This window comes from Pelophylax lessonae (genome assembly GCF_965119305.1).
Source record: "Pelophylax lessonae genome assembly, chromosome: 7".
Taxonomy (NCBI): Eukaryota; Metazoa; Chordata; class Amphibia; order Anura; family Ranidae; genus Pelophylax; species Pelophylax lessonae.
The window spans coordinates 11,180,441-11,200,829 of NC_138774.1; positions in this window are offsets into that span (position 1 = coordinate 11,180,441).

A 20,389-nucleotide genomic window follows, 5' to 3' on the forward strand; every position below is an offset into this window, starting at 1 on the left:
TTTTTTTCAAAAATTAAAAATTGCGCAGGTGATCAAATGCCACCAAAAGAAAGTTCTATTTGTGGGGGAAAAAAAAGTACATCAATTTAATTTGGGTACAGCATCGCACGACCGTGCAATTGTCCGTTATAATAACGCAGTGCCGAATCGCAAAATATGGCCTGGTCAGGAAGGGGGTAAAATCTTCCGGTCTTAAAATGGATAAAAAAACACTCATTGAGAATTTTTTTTTCAAAGACATGTAGCTAAATACATTTTGGCCTAAATATATGACAAAAATTGAATATATTGGATATTTTTTAACAGTCAAAGTAGAAAATGTAAATTTTTTTGCAAAATTTTCGCTCTTTTTTTTATTAACATCGCAAAAAATAAAAAGCGCAAAGGTGATAAAATACCACCAAAAGAAAGCTCTGTTTGTGGGAAAAAAAGGACATAAATTTTGTTTGGGTACAGCATTGCATGACCGCGCATTTTTTTTTTACCAAAAATATGTAGCAGAAAACAAATTGGCCTAAAATGTTAAAAAAATTTTGATTTTTAAATATTTTTTTGAGGGAATGTTATATATAAGAATGTAACATTTTTTTTTTTTCAAAATTGTCGCTCTTTTTTTTTCAAAAATTAAAAATCGCACAGGTGATCAAATACCACCAAAAGAAAGCTCTATTTGTGGGGAAAAAAAGGACATCAATTTAATTTGGATACAGCGTCACACGACCGCGCAATTGTCCTTTAAAATAACGCAGTGCCGAATCACAAAATATGGCCTGGTCAGGAAGGGGGTAAAATCTTCCGGTCTTAAAGTGGATAAAAATACGCTCATTGAGAATTTTTTTGTCAAAGACATGTAGCTAAACACATTTTGGCCTAAATATATGACAAAAATTGAATATATTGGATATTTTTTAACAGTCAAAGTAGAAAAGGTAAATTTTTTTGCAAAATTTTCGCTCTTTTTTTTATTAGCATCGCAAAAAATAAAAAGCACAAAGATGATCAAATACCGCTAAAAGAAAGCTCTGTTTGTGGGAAAAAAAGGACATACATTTTGTTTGGGTACAGCATTGCATGACCGCGCATTTTTTTTTTACCAAAAATATGTAGCAGAAAACAAATTGGCCTAAAATGTTAAAAAAAATTTGATTTTTAAATATTTTTTTGGGGAATGTTATATATAAGAATGTAAATTTTTTTTTTCAAAATTGTCGCTTTTTTTTCAAAAATTAAAAATTGCGCAGGTGATCAAATACCACCAAAAGAAAGTTCTATTTGTGGGGAAAAAAAGGACATCAATTTAATTTGGGTACAGTGTCGCACGACCGCGCAATTGTCCGTTAAAATAACGCAGTGCCGAATCACAAAATATGACCTGATCAGGAAGGGGGGTAAAATCTTCCGGTCTTAAAGTGGATAAAAATACGCTCATTGAGAATTTTTTTGTCAAAGACATGTAGCTAAATACATTTTGGCCTAAATATTTGACAAAAAGTGAATATATTGGATATTTTTTAACTGTCAAAGTAGAAAATGTAAATTTTTCGCAAAATGTTTGCTCTTTTTTTATTAATATCGCAAAAAATAAAAAGCGCAAAGGTGATCAAATACCACCAAAAGAAAGCTCTGTTTGTGGGGAAAAAAAAGGATGTACATTTTGTTTGGGTACAGCGTCGCACGACCGCGCAATTGTCCGTTAAAATAACGCAGTGCCGAATCGCAAAATATGGCCTGGTCCGGAAGGGGGTAAAATCTTCCGGTCTTAAAGTGGATAAAAATACGCTCATTGAGAATTTTTTTGTCAAAGACAAGTAGCTAAATACATTTTGGCCTAACTATATGACAAAAATGGAATATATTGGATATTTTTTAACAGTCAAAGTAGAAAATGTCAATTTTTCGCTAAATATTTGCTATTTTTGTATTAATATCGCAAAAAATAAAAAGCGCAGAGGTGATCAAATACCACCAAAAGAAAGCTCTGTTTGTGGGAAGAAAAGGACGTAAATTTTGTTTGGGTACAGCATTGCATGACCGCGCAATTGTCCGTTAAATTCACGCAGTGACAAGTTGAAAAAAGTGGCCTGGTCATTGAGCAGCAAAATCTTTCGGGGCTAAAGTGGTTAAGCAGAAATGTAAAACTATATCTTCTATCCAGAACCTGACTAGGAGGGTGCTACAGACTTATAGAACATTTCCCCTGTGCGGGAGTTCTTCTGCGAACCAAACGGGGGGGGGGGGGGGGGGGAATGTTCGGCCCATCCCTGCCTGTGACTACCTTCAGTGATAAGAAGGCTTTACTGTGCTATGCATAGAAGAAATAACATTTTGAAAATACGGAACAGCAAGCAATAAAAGCGAAAATTAGAAATTTGCATCAAAAATGATTTTCAATGTTACATAGCAATAAAAATTCATTTGAGATCTTTTTTTTCCCTTTTAATACACAAATTCAGCTTATTATCTGTCATATCATTTCATTTTCAGGGATTGTTCTAAACGAAATGCCAATTCTTAACGTATTTTCAAGCAAATGCCATTAAAAAGGGGGGAACAAAAAAAGAAAATTGCGTAAAAAAGCGTTCAGAAGATTACCCAAAGTGATTTATTTTGTGTAAGCACTTATCAAAAACCTGTCAGGTGTTACCGGTAATAAAACGCGCCATTCCCAGGCACCCAAATGGAGGAGCATTTTTTAAACAAGCGGCGCATTTCACTTGGCCATATGACTAATGTGGAATTAAAGTGGTTTCAACGACTCCTTTATTGCTGTCAAATCGTCGGGAAGCAGAAAACGGTTAAAAAGAATTCAGCGTTTTACGGCTTTATAGCTTCAGAAATATGTCACATTCACTGGCCGTAAAAAGAGAATGGTGCCATTCCATCGACATCTTCGGCTGATGCAAACTCAAAATGTTAATCAATTATTTCATAAATCACCTTGGAGGTCTATCGGGCCCCGCTGCCGAGTGACGGAGGGAATATAAACATCAATTCCAGACAAGAGGGAGGAATGAGACTGGATAAGCAGTTCCCTGTGCAAATATTATTTTCCAAACACAGCAGCAAAGTTAGATGGAGGAAGGGGCAGAGTCCTCCAGCAGAGCAGAGTATTTCAGCAGAGGAGAGTTATAGAGGAAGGAGCAGAGTCCTCCAGCAATGCAGAGTATTTTGGAGGAGGAGAGTTATAGAGGAAGGAGCAGAGTCCTCCAGCAGTGCAGAGTATTTTAGAGGAGGAGAGTTATAGAGGAAGGAGCAGAGTCCTCCAGCAGGGCAGAGTATTTCAGCAGAGGAGAGTTATAGAGGAAGAAGCAGAGTCCTCCAGCAGTGCAGAGTATTTAAGAGGAGGAGAGTTATAGAGGAAGGAGCAGAGTCCTCCAAAAGAGCAGAGTATTTCAGGAGAGGAGAGTTATAGAGGAAGGAGCAGAGTCCTCCAGTAGAGCAGAGTATTTCAGGAGAGGAGAGTTATGGAGGAAGGAGCAGAGTCCCCCAGCAGTGCAGAGTATTTCAGGAGAGGAGAGTTAGGTAGAGGAAGCAGCAGATTCCTCCAGCAGAGAAGAGTATTTCAGGAGAGGAGAGTTAGGTAGAGGAAGGAGCAGGGTTCTCCAGCAGAGCAGAGTATTTCAGGGGAGTAGAGTTAGGTAGAGGAAGGAGCAGGGTTCTCCAGCAGAGCAGAGTATTTCAGGGGAGTAGAGTTAGGTAGAGGAAGGAGCAGAGTCCTCCAACACAGCAGGGAATTTCAGGAGAGGAGAGTTACAGAGGAAGGAGCAGAGTCCTCCAGCAGTGCAGAGTATTTCAGGAGAGGAGAATTAGGTAGAGGAAGGAGCAGAGTCCTCCAACACAACAGAGTATTTCAGGAGAGGAGAGTTATGGAGGAAGGAGCAGAGTCCTCCAGCAGTGCAGAGTATTTCAGGAGAGGAGAATTAGGTAGAGGAAGGAGCAGAGTCCTCCAACACAACAGAGTATTTCAGGAGAGGAGAGTTATGGAGGAAGGAGCAGGGTTCTCCAGCAGAGCAGAGTATTTCAGGAGAGGAGAGTTATGGATGAAGGAGCAGGGTTCTCCAGCAGAGCAGAGTATTTCAGGAGAGGAGAGTTATGGACGAAGGAGCAGGGTTCTCCAGCAGAGCAGAGTATTTCAGGAAAGGAGAGTTATAGAGGAAGAAGCAGAGTCCTCCAACACAGCGGAGTATTTCAGGAGAGGAGAGTTAGGTAGAGTAAGGAGCAGAGTCCTCCAGCAGTGCAGAGTATTTCAGGAGAGGAGAGTTATAGAGGAAGGAGCAGAGTCATCCAGCAGTGCAGAGTATTTCAGGAGAGGAGAGTTATAGAGAAAGGAGCAGAGTCCTGCAGCAATGCAGAGTATTTCAGGAGAGGAGAGTTAGGTAGAGGAAGGAGCAGGGTCCTCCAGCAGTGCAGAGTATTTCAGCAGAGGAGAGTTAGATAGAGGAAGGAGCAGAGTCCTCCAGCAATGCAGAGTATTTCAGGGGAGGAGAGTTATAGAGGAAGGATCAGAGTCCCCCAGCAGTGCAGAGTATTTCAGGAGAGGAGAGTTAGGTAGAGGAAGGAGCAGAGTCCTCCAGCAGAGCAGAGTGTTTCAGGAGAGGAGAATTAGAGAGATAAAGGCGCAGAGTCCTCCAGCAGCGCAGAGTATTTTGGTAGAGGAGAGTTAGGTAGAGGAAGGAGCAGAGTCCTCCAGAAGCACAGGTGTGTCAGACAGGAGGTAAGCCTCCTGGTGAAAGCAGGTGCTGTGACCCTTAAGATAATCCCTACTCTTTGTGGAAGGGTAGTGTGGAAAAAAGAACATCTCAGCCCTCTTGGCTCTGTCCTGCGGAAGCCATGGAGGACAGGGTTTCTCCTTCTAGGTACAAGCACTATAAGCCTAGAGCTGAAGTGAAGCAATTACAAAAGCAGTGTGAGGGGGTGGTAAGCTGAAATCGTGGCTCCATGAATTCAGATATCCAATTGGCTTAGGTTCGGGTGGAACACCAGGAAACAATTGCCGTCATGCTGGTAGAGAGAGATGGACCATTTAAAGGAATTTGGAATGACCAAAGGCTTGAAAGAATTACAAAATTGAGGTGATGGAGATGGTGGAGGAGTCACGCAGTTCTGATCCCCACATCCTCAGGTTGAGGAAAGTAGCCCTACACCTTCACAGGACTCAGGTGACATTCTAAAAGTGATCTACTCATGGGGGACTAGCTAGCATTTGCAGATGAGGAGACATAATAATAATAATAATAATGTACCTGATAAAGTAAATTCTGCCAAACCTCTAACCATGACTAAACCATTTTAATTCTATTTAATACAGTGGCCAAAACTGATAATGATAATCTGTCTAGTAATTCCTTGTCCCTCAGCATTTTGCCTGGTGATGTTCCCGGAAAAAATGTGCATAAAGAATTATATTTCTGCAGGTGGACTAAAAGCTGCAGATGCATCCGTTAACTTTCTTCTTGCTCTGCTGTATACAAAATGGTGTGACTATATGGTACAGCACCAGGTGATATTGGTGAAATTGCAGGCAATGGTGAAGCATCTAATATGGCAGTAGCTATCATTGTGACTGTATCTGCTGGGAGAGTTAAAGAGGTTGTAAAGAGTGAAGGATTTTTACCTTTATACATCCCCAGCAAATAAGCATGGATAATTTATGCAAGAAGGATACAGTAAAGTTATTTAACTTGGGTTTTAGATTTAGTGTCATCCCCAGGAAACTTTAATATTTTCAGTCTTTCGTTACGATGGATTTGTCTTCCAGGATCCAGGATCTTCCAGACTACTTCTTGCTTCTTGGGGTCCTGCCAAGCTTCTCTTTGTCTGTTCAGCACATAGCTTGTTCAGATTCTTTTCCCTTCCTCTACATCCTGTCTACACCTTTTTCTTTCCTGAACTTCATTAACCAGTCCAACAGGTTAATTAGCAGGCATAGGAGAATACTAACTTCTAAAACAATACATGGTCTTAAAATTATATATATATATATATATATATCGTCTTGGTTTAGAGGCACTCACAGCTCTTGCAGAGGAGGAATATCAAAGTGTTTTTATTGTTAACATTTTTGATTAAGGTCAGTCCATCTTTCTAAAATGTATAACATTTGAAGACCTCATTCTGTTTTGGATTTATATGGATTTGTTTGTGGGTGAGAACTTCAAGCATAGAGTGCCATGACTACCCTTGGAACTATACATGTATAAAGTGAGGGAAAAAAGTATTTGATTCCCTGCTGGTTTTGTAAGTTTGCCCACTGATAAAGAAATGATCAGTCTATAATTTTAATGGTAGGTTCATTTTAACATTAAGAGACAGAATAACAACAAAAAAATCCAGAAAAACGGAGTTCAAAAAAGTTATAAATTGATTTGCATTTTAATAAGTGAAGAAAGTATTTGACCCCTTTGCAAAACATTACTTAGTACATGGTGGCAAATGTTGGCAATCACAGAGGTCATACGTTTCTTGTAGTTGGCCATGAGGTTTGCACACATCTCAGGAGGGATTTTGCCCCACTCCTCTCTGCAGACCCTCTCCAAGTCATTAAGGTTTCGAGACTGACGTGTGGTAACTCGAACCTTCAGCTCCATCCACATATTTTTTATGGGATTAGGGTCTGGAGAATGGCTAGACCACTCCAGGACCTTAATAGGCTTCTTCTTGAGCCAGACCTTGATTGCCTTGGCCGTGTGTTTTGGGTCATTGTCATGCTGGAATACCTATCCACAACCTATTTTCAATGCCCTGGTTGAGGGAAGGAGGTTCTCACCCAAGATTTTCTGGTACATAGTCCGTCCATCGTCCCTTTGATGCAGTGAAGTTGCCCTGTCCCCTTAGCAGAAAAACACCCCCCAAGCATAATGTTTCCACCTCCATGTTTGACAGTGGAAATGGTGTTCCTGGGGTCATAGGCAGCAACTCTCCTCCTCCAAACACGGCAAGCTGAGTTGATGCCAAAAAACTTGATTTTGGTCTCATCTGACCACAACAATTTCACCCAGTTCTCCTCTGAATCATTTAGATGTTCATTAGCGAACTTCAGACGGACCTGTACATGTTCTTTCTTGAGCAGGGGGACCTTGCGGGCACTGCAGGATTTCAGTCCCTCACAGCATAGTGTGTTACCAATTGTTTTGTTGGTAACTATGGCCTCAGCTGCGTTGAGATCATTGACAAGATTCTCCCGTGTAGTTCTGGGCTGATTCCTCACCGTTCTCATCATCATTGAAACTCCACAAGGTGAGATCTTGCATAGAGCCCCAGACCGAGGGAGATTGACAGTTATTTTGTGTTTCTTTCATTTGAGAATAATCCCTCCAACTGTTGTCACCCTCTCACCAAGCTGCTTGGCGATGGTCTGGTAGTCCAGTCCAGCCTTGTGTAGGTCTACAATCTTCTCCCTGACATCCTTGGACAGCTCTTTGGTCTTGCTCATGGTGGAGAGATTGAAATCTCATTGATTGATTGCTTCTGTGGACAGGTGTCTTTTATACAGGTAAAAAGCTGAGATTAGGAGCACCCCCCTTAAGAGAGTCCAGCCTTATGTAGGTCTACAATCTTGTCCCTGACCTTGGGCAGCTATTTGTTCTTGCCCATGGTGGAGAGATTGAAATCTGATTGATTGATTGCTTCTGTGGACAGGTGTCTTTTATACAGGTAACAAGCTGAGATTAGGAGCACTCCCCTTAAGAGAGTGCTCCTAATCTCAGCTTGTTACCTGTATAGAGGACACCTGGGAGCCAGAAATCTTGCTGATTGATAGGAAATCAAATACTTATTTCACTCATTAAAATGAAAATCAAATTATAACTTTTTTGAAATGCATTTTTCTAGATATTTTCATTGTTATTCCGTCTCTCACATTTAAAATAAACCAACCTTTAAAAGTATAGGCTGATCACTTTTTTTTTTTTTTCAGTGAGCAAACATTCAAAATGAGCAGGGGATCAAATATTTTTTCCCTCATTGTATATATACATATATATATATATATATATATATATATATATATATATATATATATATATATATATATATATATATATATATATATATATAGCCATAGCAACACAAGTACATAGGTGAGTAGGAGACCATTTCCTGTTTTGTTGCTTTTTTAACATATACTGTATTATATACATAATAAACAATTGGGGCAGGCCATTGGTGTTCATTTACTCTCTAATCTGAATTATGCTGAATGATTGTATGGAGAATTCAATGCTTTGTCTGGATATATTTTTTTTAGTTAGCCTAGTGGTCTATTTTGTTACATGGAATGTATGGTGGCAAGTCTCCATTCCACAAAAAGTCCTTCCTGTCTGGTGGTGTCCGCATGTAATAGGAAATATTCAGGTACATGAAGGAAACAAATTGAGGCACGGGGCTTTGTTGAAGGCATGGAGGGTTTTAAGCTTTCCTGACTTCCAATTGTCTTTCTCAGGGGGTGTGGCGGTTTATTTCTCGTAATTTTTTTTTTTTTTTTTAATTCTCTACTTAAATAATTTTCAAAAATGGCAGCATGCATAGATGATGGGTTGTGCATCTAAGGCCTTTGTTGCTTCATGTAAATAATTTTCTGCAGCACTAGTTTATTTTTTATCTATTTGTGTTTATTAGGTGCTCATTGTTTTGTTAGTCTCAGCTTCAACAAATGATCACCATATTAAAAATATAAATAAATCTAATGGGTATATAAATACCCATGCTTCTACTCTTAGTAATAAAAATGTCAATATTCTGCAGATGGATGATACAAATCTCTTTTAACATTTTTAATACCTTGTAATACCGTTCTGTTCAATAAATATTAGCCTCAAACAAAAGCCGTTTACTTTTTTTTTTTTTTAAGCCCAGGGGCAATATACTGTGTATTAGGAGATATTCCCATTATCAGAGACTTCCTCGTCTCCTCCTTATCGGGAAGGATCTTGTGAGATGCACAGGAAAATATCCTCCTTAATACCCATTTAATTTATTCTTTATATTTTATTTCTGTGACTGTTTCTTATCAGAGAAGCAGAATTTTCAAACACCTGCGTGCTGAAATTAATCCATTCTAGATAACAGCCGCTGTATTAAGATTTACCAGTTAATTCTGGCAACGCAGCCGGATTATGTGAGAATAAGGGGGAAAAAAAAAAGAAAAGAAAATGAAAACCAAACTCAATGTATATTCTAATAAAAAAAAAAGAAAACTTTATTCAAAAGAAAATGAGTTTGACTTTTTTGAAGGAATAACAATTGTCTGAATTCCTAGCCGAAGGAAATCTTTTCAATCATCTTCAACTTGATTTTTAGTCAAAGGGTTTTTTTTTTTTCTGTCCATAATTTTTATAAAAAAAAAATATATATATATATATATCTATATATATATAGATATTTATATATATATATCTATATCTATTTATCTAGCTATCTCTCTCTCTCGTGCGCAGTAATGTTGGAAGAAGAAGGGGCCATCCCCAAACAGTTATATACATACATATATATATATATATATATATATAGATATTTATATATATATATCTATATCTATTTATCTAGCTATCTCTCTCTCTCGTGCGCAGTAATGTTGGAAGAAGAAGGGGCCATCCCCAAACAGTTCCCACAAAGTTGCTAGCGTGAAATTGTCCAAAATGTCTTGTTTTGCTGAAGCCTTAAGAGTTCTCAATTGAAGGGTCCAAGCCCAACCAGTGAAAAGCAACCCCACACCTTAATGCCCCCTCCACCAAATTATTTGGACCAAAGCAAGGTCCATAAAGACATGGATGAGCAAGTTTGGGTTGGAGGAACTTGACTGTCCTGACCTCAACCCGATAGAAGACATTTGGAATGAATTAGAGCGAAGACTGCGAGTCAGGCCTTCTCGTCCAACAGCAGTGCCTGAGCTCACAAGTGTGCTTCTGGAAGAATGGTCAAACATTCCCATAGACACTCCTAAACCTTGTGGACAGCCTTCCCAGAAGAGTTGAAACTGCAAAGGGTGGGCCAACTCAATATTGAACCCTACATGCTAAGACTGGGATGCCATCAAAGTTCATGTGTGTGTAAAGGCAGGCGTCCCAATACTTTTGGTAATATGCGCTGACTTTGGACTTGATAAAACACAGTATACCAACAACAGCAGATGACATGGCTTCCGAAATCATCACTGACAGTGGAAACTTCACACTGGTCCTCATGCAGCTTGGATTCTGTGCCTCTCCACTCTTCCTCCAGACTCTGGGACCTTGATTTTCAAATGAAATGCAAAAGTTCCCACAGTCAGTGACGATTTGGGGAGTCATGTCATCTGCTGGTGTTGGTCCACTGTGTTTTATCAAGTCCAAAGTCAGCGCAGTCCTCTAGTAATTCTAGAGCACTTCAGCACTTCATGCTTCTCTCTGCTGACCAGCTTTATAGAGATGCTGATTTTATTTTCCAGCAGGACTTGTCAGTGGCACTGCTCACACTGCCAAACCTACCAATACCTGGTCACATGATCATGGGATCACTGCGCTTTATTGGGCAGCAAACTCGCCTGACCTAAACCCTATAGAGAATCTGTGGGGTATTGTCAAGAGGAAGATGAGAGACACCAGACCCAACAATGCAGATGAGCTGAAGACCGATATCAAAGCAACCTGGGCTTCCATAACATCTCAGCAGTGCCACAGACTGATCGCCTCCATGCCACGCCGCATTTATGCAGTAATTCATGCAAAAGGAGCCCCGACCAAGTACTGAGTGCATACTATACTGTACACATGGACAGACTTTTCACTAAGCCAACATTTCTGTATTAAAAATCCTACTTTTTTTATTATTGGTCTTATGTATATATATATATAATATACCGATCAGCCATAACATTATGACCACTGACAGGTAAAGGGGATATCTCATTACAATGGCATCTGAAAATTGGTGGGATATATTATGCAGCAAATGAACATGTTATCGAATAACTTCACAACATGAGGCAGATTTCTTACAGAACGACCTGAACCAAATAGCAGAGTGGGCAACGACATGGCAAATGAGGTTTAATGTGGGGAAGTGTAAGGTTTTGCACTCGGGGGCTAAAAGCATGAAAGCACAATACACTTTAGGGGGGGAACCTTTGGGGGAATCAAAAATGGAGAAAGATCTGGGAGTCTTGGTAGAGGATAGACTAAGCAATAGCATGCAATGTCAAGCTGCAGCTGCCAAAGCCGGCAGAATATTAGCATGCATAAAGAAAGGGATGTATTCCAGAGATAAGACTATAATCCTTCCACTTTATAAAACTCTGGTCCGACCACATCTGGAGTATTCTGTCCAGTTCTGGTCGCCAGTCCTCAGGAGGGATGTGTTGGTGCTGGAGAGAGTCCAGAGAAGGGCAACTAAACTAATTAGAGGATTGGAGGACCTTAATTATGAAGAGCGTCTGCAATCACTTGATTTATTATCCCTGGAGAAGAGACGCCTGAGAGGGGACATGATAGCAATTTATAAATACCTCAATGGTGATCTCAGCATAGAAAAAAAGTTATTCAGTTGCAAGGATTGCATGAGGACTCGAGGGCATACAATGCAATTAGAGGAGAAGCGTTTTTAACCTCAGGCAACGTTGGGGGTTCTTTACTGTTAGAGCTACAAGATTGTGGAATTCTCTACCACAAGAGGTGGTTTCTGCGGGTAGTATGGTGGCTTTCAAAAGACTCTTAGACTTACATCTCAAGGATCAGAACATTCAGGGGTATGAGAGATGATTACAGCCACACACACCTTCATAGGTTGAACTGGATGGACTATTGTCTTTATTCAACCTCAACTAATATGTAACTATGTAACTATGAGTAGGTTGATGTAGTGAAAGCATTAAAAAATGGGCATCCTAGTTTGTTGTATATTGGGCTATGAAGCCCATGGTGACCCATGTCCACAGCCAAAAGCTTATACAATGGTCATATAAACATCAGAACTGGACAATGGAGCAATAGAAGAAGGTGGCCTGGTCTGATGAATCAAGTTTTCTTTTACATCATGTGGATGGCCCAGAGGCGTAACTACTGGGGTTGCAGGGGCTGCAATTGCAACCAATCCCCATGCTCCAGGTGCCCTGTGCGGCTCCCCTGTACACCTGGATAGGAGGGGCGGCGGGGGCAGCATGTAGAGAAATCACTGTCCACCTTTTTCCTCCTGTAGCTGCAGGAGGAAAATGGAGGAGATTGGTTCCTCTGTATGCTGCCCCACCACTCCTCCTATCCAGTTCACTTGTGTTCTAGTGTCTCTGGGCCCCTGTGTGCTCCCCTGCCCCCCCCACTGCGCTGCCCCCGCCACTCCTCCTATCCAGTTCACTTGTGTTCTGCTCTCTCAGAGCCCCTGTGTGCTCCCCTGGTCCCCCCCCCCCCCCCCACTGTGCTCCCTTCCCTCTCCTGCCGGCTGCTGCAGGGGATGTGTCACAATAGAGAACCAGGAAGGGGTTGGTAAATATGTAATTTACCAGCTCCTCCCTTTTCTGAATGGACAGAGTCATAGTCAGTGACATTGTAAAAAAATAAAATAAAATGATAAAAAATAAAACAATTAAAATACCAAAAAATAAAAACTACTGACACCAGTGGGTGAACTTCCAGGATCACAAAGGTCACACTTGCGACAAGGCCCTGTTATCCCACCACCGTGGGGGAGGCCCCAAGTTTGCAGGAAGGGGGCCCACTGCAGAACTTGTGAAACGGTCCCGCTGCGGCACCGTAATAAAGGACCCTACAACGAGAGTAAAGGGCCCCAGGATCAGTGGGAAGAGCCCCAGACTTGAAGGGAAGGGCCCCAGCCAGGGGTCCGGGGGGCCCTTCATGATTTCTTGCACCAGGGCCCTGAAGGTTCTAGCGACTCCTCTGGGATGGCCGGGTGCGTGTGCTTCACTTACCTGGGGATAAGATGGTACCAGGATGCAGTATAAGATGGAAGGGCAGTGTGATGCTTTGGGCAATATTTGTAAAGAAGAGCGTTGCGCTACTCATTACGTGAACACATCATAATCATCACAAATGGGTCAAAACATCAATTGAAATGACAAATAGCAAAATACAAGAATGTGTAAATAAAATAAATGTGCATGAACATTATAAAAAATCAATCATGCAGTGAACCAAAACCGTGAATCTATAAATAAGTATGAACGCTTCTCAGAAATATCTTCATGTGATGACGGTAACTGAAACCGATTTAATGCAGTGCTTCTTAACCACTTTACCCCGGAGGATTTGGCTGCTCAATGACCAGGCCCTATTTTGCGATTCGGCACTGCGTGACTTTAATGGACAATTGCGCGGTCGTGCGACGCTGTACCCAAACGAAATTGACGTCCTTTTTTTCCCACAAACAGAGCTTTCTTTTGGTGGTATTTGATCACCTGTGCAATATTTTGATCATGCGCTATAAACAAAAAAAGAGCGACAATTTTGCAAAAATAACAATATTTTTTCACATTTTTTTATATGAAATTCCCCAAAAAAATGTAAAAATCTAATTTTTTTTAACATTTTAGGCCAATTTTGTTTTCTGCTACATATTTTTGGTAAAAAAAAAATCGCAACAAGCGTATTTTGATTGGTTTACACAAAAGTTATTGCGTTTACTAACTACGGGAAAGATTTATGTCATTTTTATTGACACCTGGGCATTTTTTTTTTGACGCTAGCGTTTTTTTTGGCATTTTTTGGGGTTCTTTTGAGGCAGGCAAAACATCTTGTGTTAAACCTCCTTTGTTGCTATTAACATTAAATTATGTTACCACATTGTAGCATGTTTGTCTTGCTTCATAACATTAATATCTATTATAAAACCAGGTGGGCATGGATGATGAGCGGATTCAATGGTTCAATGGGCCACTTGACTGGATTTGCCCCCCAGGCCTAAAGCTGCCAGCCCTCCCCTGCATCTGAGACAGTCCAGCACCTAGTAGGCGGATGCAAGATGTTAGCAGGAACAGCATATACCACTAATGTCTAAACCTCTGGCAACAAAAGTGAGTACACCCCTAGGTGAAAATGTTTAAATTGGGGCCCAATTAGCCATTTTCCCTCCCCGGTGTCATGTGACTCGTTAGTGTTACAAGGTCTCAGGTGTAAATGGGGAGCAGGTGTGTTAAATTTGGTGTTATCGCTCTCACTCTCTCATACTGGTCACTGGAAGTTCAACATGGCACCTCATGGCAAAGAACTCTCTGAGGATCTGAAAAAAAGAATTGTTGCTCTACATAAAGATGGCCTAGGCTATAAAGAATATTGCCAAGACCCTGAAACTGAGCTGCAGAATGGTGGCCAAGACCATACAGCGGTTTAAAATACCAGGTTCCACTCAGAACAGGTCTCCCCATGGTAGACCAAAGAAGCTGAGTGCACGTGCTCAGCGTCATATCCAGAAATTGTCTTTGGGAAATAGACGTATGAGTGCTGCCAGCATTTCTGCAGAGGTTGAAGGGGTGGGGGGTCAGCCTGTCAGTGCTCAGACCATACGCCGCACACTGCATCAAATAGGTCTGCATGGCTGTCGTCTCAGAAGGAAGCCTCTTCTAAAGATGATGCACAAGAAAGCCCGCAAACAGTTTGTTAAAGACAAGCAGACTAAGGACATGGATTACTGGAACCGTGTACTGTGGTCTGATGAGACCAAGATAAACTAATTTGGTTCAGAGCGTGTGTGGCGGAAAGCAGGTGAGGAGTTCAAAGACAAGTGTGTCTTGCCTACAGTCAAGCATGGTGGTGGGAGTGTCATGGTCTGGGGCTGCATGAGTGCTTACCGGTAACATTAAAAAACACTACCCCCATGAAAATTCCCTACCCTCCACAGCTGTGAACATGCGCACTGGGAAGCAGCTCAGCTGTTGAATGATGTACATGCACAGGAAGTGACAAGGGTAGGGAATTTTCACGAGTAGGGTTTTTTTTCACAGAACACCGGCACCGGGGAGCTACAGTTCATTGAGGGAACCATGAATGCCAACATGTACTGTGACATACTGAAGCAGAGCATGATCCCCTTCCTTCAGAGACTGGGGGGCAGGGCAGTATTCCAACATGATGACCACCGCAAACACACCTCCAAGACGACCACTGCTTTGCGTAAGAAGCTGAGGGTAAAGGTGATGGACTGGCCAAGCATTTCTCCAGACTTGAACCCTATTGAGCATCTATGGGGCATCCTCAAATGGAAGGTGGAGGAGCGCAAGGTCTCTAACATCCACCAGCTCCGTGATGTCGTCATGGAGGACTACAGTGGCAACCTGTGAAGCTCTGGTGAACTCCATGCCCAAGAGGGTTAAGGCAGTGCTGGAAAATAATGGTGGCCACACAAAATATTAACACTTTGGGCCCAATTTGGACATTTTCACTTGCCAAGTATGTCCCCAGACATAAACCCTATTGAGCATCTGCGGGGCATCCTCAAACAGAAGGTGGAGGAGCGCAAGGTCTCCAACATCCACCAGCTCTATAATGTCATCATGGAGGAGTGGAAGAGGACTCCAGTGGCAATCTGTGAAGCTCTGGTGAACTCCATGCCCAAGAGGGTTAAGGCAGTGCTGGAAAATAATGGTGGCCACAATAAATATTGACACTTTGGGCCCAATTTAGACATTAGTACTCAAGGGTGTACTTACTTGTGTTGCCAGCGGTTTAGACATGAATGGCTGTGTGTTGAGTTATTTTGAGGGGACAGCAGATTTACACTGTTATACAAGCTGTACACTCACTACTTTACATTGTAGCAAAGTGTCATTTCTTCAGTGTTGTCACATGAAAAGATATAATATTAATGCACCTGTCTGAATCCTACCTGTACCCAAATTACAAAGCCCTGTCCACTTCCTGTCCTGGTTCACTGGCTCGCGTTGGCGGGAGGAAACTCGGAGCTCACAATTCTGATCTGCCAGCAGCTCTATAGGACTATCGGAAGAATCGCTCGGAGGGAGAGAACTGGGTGATCAGTGACGGTTCAGGAAGAGATTTCTAAAACATTGGAAATGTCAGAATCAACATTTGGAAGCAACGCAGAACATCATGAAAATAAATGAAATGCTTATTTTTTTTTTTTCAATACCTGGGACATTCCTCTATACCTGAGCTCCTCATTACTGCCAGATTGGATGTGTGACGGGTAGAACAAAAAATGTACCATTCTCTTTTGTATTTCCTTCCTGACAGTTGACAGAAGCGGGAGGGGTCACATGACCAAACTACAACACTTTCCTTCAATGTCTAATAAGACCTGTGTTATATAAAAGACGGTTTCTAGTAAACCTGGATAGTGTCAGAAAAAGCCTCCAGCGTAATGAATAAAATATGAGCAGATAGCAACCCAAACGAGGCCCTCTAATAGCCTAAAGACTAAGGAAAAAAAAAAGAAAAAGAGAATATCTCTTGTCAATGTTGACTTGGTCCAACTTCTGTAGGACTGAAAGGGTCAATCCAACAAAAATGTAATTTCAATTTTTTTTTTTTTTCCAGTGGCTGGAAAGTCAGAGGGAAATTATGGTTTTTGATCAATTATAATTAAAGTGCATACTTTTTTAACCACTTTACCACCGGAGGATTTTCCTGCTTAATGACCAGGCCACTTTTTGCAACTTGGCACTGCGCAACTTTAACTGACAATTGCGCGGTCAACGCCGTACCCAAACGAAATTTGCGTCCTTTTTTTCCCACAAACAAAGCTTTCTTTTGGTGGTATTTGATCACCTCTGCACTTTTCATTTTTTTGCGATATTAATAAAAAAAGAGCAAAAATTTTGCGAAAAATTTACATTTTCTACTTTGACAGTTAAAAAATATCCAATATATTCAATTGTTGTCATATATTTAGGCCAAAATGTATTTAGCTACATGTCTTTGACAAAACAATTCTCAATAAGCGTATTTTTAACCGCTTTAAGACCAGAAGATTTTACCCCATTCCTGACCAGGCTATATTTTGCGATTCTGCACTGCGTTAATTTAATGGACAATTGCGCGGTCGTGCGACGCTGTACCCAAATTAAATTTATGTCCTTTTTTCCCCCACAAACAGAGCTTTCTTTTGGTGGTATTTGATCACCTGTGCGATTTTTAATTTTTCAAAAAAAGAGCGACAATTTTTAAAAAAAGGCAATATTTTTTTACATTCTGATATATAACATTCCCATAAAAAAAAATTAAAATCGAAATTTTTTAACATTTTAGGCCAATTTGTTTTCTGCTACATATTTTTGGTAAAAAAAAAAATCACAATAAGCGTATTTTGATTGGTTTGCGCAAAAGTTATCGCATTTACTAACTACGGGAAAGATTTGTCATTTTTATTGTTTATTTATTTTTTTACTAGTAATGGCGGCGATCTGCTATTTTTAGCGGGACTGCGACATTGCGGTGGACAGATCGGACCCCTAACTGACATTTTTGACACTTTTGGGGGTACCAGTGACATTACTACAGTAATCAGTGCTATAAATATGCACTGTCACTGTAATAATGACACTGGCAGGGAAGGGGCTAACTTTATTGGTGATCAAGGGGTTAAATGTATGCCTCATGCTTACTGACATGTGTGGGGGGAGGGGGTTGTGTGACACAGACACAGATCGCAGGTTCAGCTATGCTGAATCCTGTAATCTGTCCCTGTCTGTCACATAGGAGATCCGCCCGCTTTGTTTACACCAGCGGGCGGATTTCCTCACTCGATCCCCGACAATCGGGGAAGAGCGGCGGTGATCACTGCCTCTCCTCCCCTGGCCCGACTCCCGCTGTGTCTGAATACAGCAGGAGAGAGCCTCTGGCAGCGTGCACGTGCCGCCGAGAGAGGGGAGAGCCTGATGACGAAGTTCTACATCGCCAGACTATAACGAGCCACTTTGCCGCAGTACCAGCTCAGTGAGCTGTCAGCAAGTGGTTAAAATTATGTCTTCTACAGTGAACAAAATTATAAACACAACACTTTTGTTTTTGCCCCCATTTTTCATGAGCTGAACTCAAAGATCTAAGACTTTTTCTATGTACACAAAAGGCAGATTTCTCTCAAATATTGTTCACAAATCTGTGTAAATCTGTGTTAGTGATCACTTCTCCTTTGCCGGGATAATCCATCCGCCTCACAGGTGTGGCATATCAAGATTCTGATTGGACAGCATGATTATTGCACAGGTGTGCCTTAGGCTGCCCACAATAAAAGGCCACTCTAAAATGTGCAGTTTTATCACACAGCACAATGCCACAGATGTCCCAAGTTTTAAAGGGAGGCTGCAATTGGCATGCTGACTGCAGGAATGTCCACCAGAGCTGTTGCCATGAATTGAATGTTCATTTCTCTACCATAAGCCGTCTCCAAAGGTGTTTCAGAGAATTTGGCAGTACATCCAACCGGCCTTACAACCGCAGACCACGTGTAACCACACCAGCCCAGGACCTCCACATCCAGCATCTTCACCTCCAAGATCGTCTGAAACAAGCCACCCGGACAGCTTCTGCAACAATCGGATGGAATAGCCAAATAATTTCTGCACAAACTGTCAGAAACCGTCTCAGGGAAGCTCATCTGCATGCTCATCGTCCTCATCTGGGTCTCCACCTGACTGCAGTTCATCATCCTAATCGTCTTGAGTGGGCAAATACTCACATTCAATGGCGTCTGGCACTTTGGAGAGGTGTTCTCTTCACGGTTGAATCCCGGTTTTCTTAGATCTCAGCTCATGAAAAATGTGGGCAAAAATAAATGTTGCGTTTATAATTTTGTTCAGTATATTCATTATAAGGAATGAGCTTCGAGTTGGAGTCAAATGTAAGTTCGACTCGAACATTGACTGTTCGCTCGTTTGTCGAATTACAAACAAATGTGCTTCTTCGCGGGAAATTTGAGTGCCCGCATCCATAATGCACTGTGCGCACGCACACGTGCAGTGCATTATGTGATTGGCCAAAGCATGCACCCTGACCTCCATGCTTTGGCCAATCAAATAATCTCTGCCATGATTGGACAAAGGCAGGCTGTCTTTAGCCAATCATGGCTCAGGGGCTATGTACACGCCCCACACAATATAAAGGCTGCTCACACAGCAGCCGCATGTAGTGTGACTGTGCAGGCGAGATAGGAAGTGGATGAGGCAGGGAGAGGATTGTGATTGAGGCAGGGAGAGGAAAGTGATTTGCAGTTTATCAGACAGTGCAGTGTAGTCTAATTAAGAAGATATTGCTAGTAGCAGTCATATAGGCAGGAAGAGAGATTTGTGCTTTTTACAACTTAAGAGATCAGATAGTGAAGTATATTCGGCAGTGCAGTATATACCACAGACCATATACCATACATTGATATCTATATACTGTATATAGGACAATTGAGTAAATATTAGTCCATTGAGTATCTATCGGTCAGTTCAGAAAAGTGGTGGTCACAGACATGGTGCATCCTCTGCAGGCGGGGCACACCCGTCCTTTTTTTCCAGTGCTGGCCGTGTTATTCAGCCACAACATGTGGAAGAGTTGGTGGAGTGGATAAATAAGCCATCCTCATCCTCCTCGTCCTCTGACACCCACACTCATACTAGTTTGCCTTCCACCGCAGCTGCCAAAGTGGCCCGTTCCACAGGCTCCTTCTCCACAGCTACTTCTTCTTTTGCCCCACCATCATGCATGGAGGAGTCACCTGAACTATTCGATCATAGTGTCAGTGACATTCTGCTGAAGGATGCAAAGCAATTTGAATGCTGTGATGTTGGGTCCCAGGTTGATGAAGGGAATAACATGAGTCTAGAGAGAGAGGGTGACAATGACAGACAAACTAGCAATCATGTTGCCACAGCTGCAGCATACTGCAGTTTGCTCCAGTGACGAAGAGGGAGGGGATGATGAGGTCACTGACTGTACTTGGGTGCCTGACAGCATAGAGGAGGAAAGTGAGGGAGAGGAGGAGAAGGAGGCACAATTCCAATGAGGCAGGATGTGCTCCAGGGGCCACCATAGGAGTAGCCAACCTACTGCATCACAGCACAGAGCTCCACAGGTACAGGTTGCTTTCTTTTCGCGTAAGGCCATTCCGGCTCTCTGCTGTCATGTGGAAGGTAGTATTTTGGCCTTGTTGGACAGAGCAGTCAGCAGAAAGGTTCACATTACTGCTGACTCTTGGTCCAGCAGACATGGACAGGGATGTTACATTTCCTTCACGGCACACTGGGTAACTCTGCTGGCAGCCGGGAAGGATTCAGGACAGGTCAGTGCTGCAGCTTGTTTTGCCACCACACCTCCAAAAAGCTGGTGCTGGTTGTGCCACATCTGGCTACTCCACCACCCCCTCTTCCTCTTCTTCTTCCTTCATGTCCTCTTCTGCTGAATTGTCCTTTGAAGCAGCAGTGCTCCCTAAGTATTCAAGGGGCTATGCAAGCAGTCAGGCTAAAAAATGC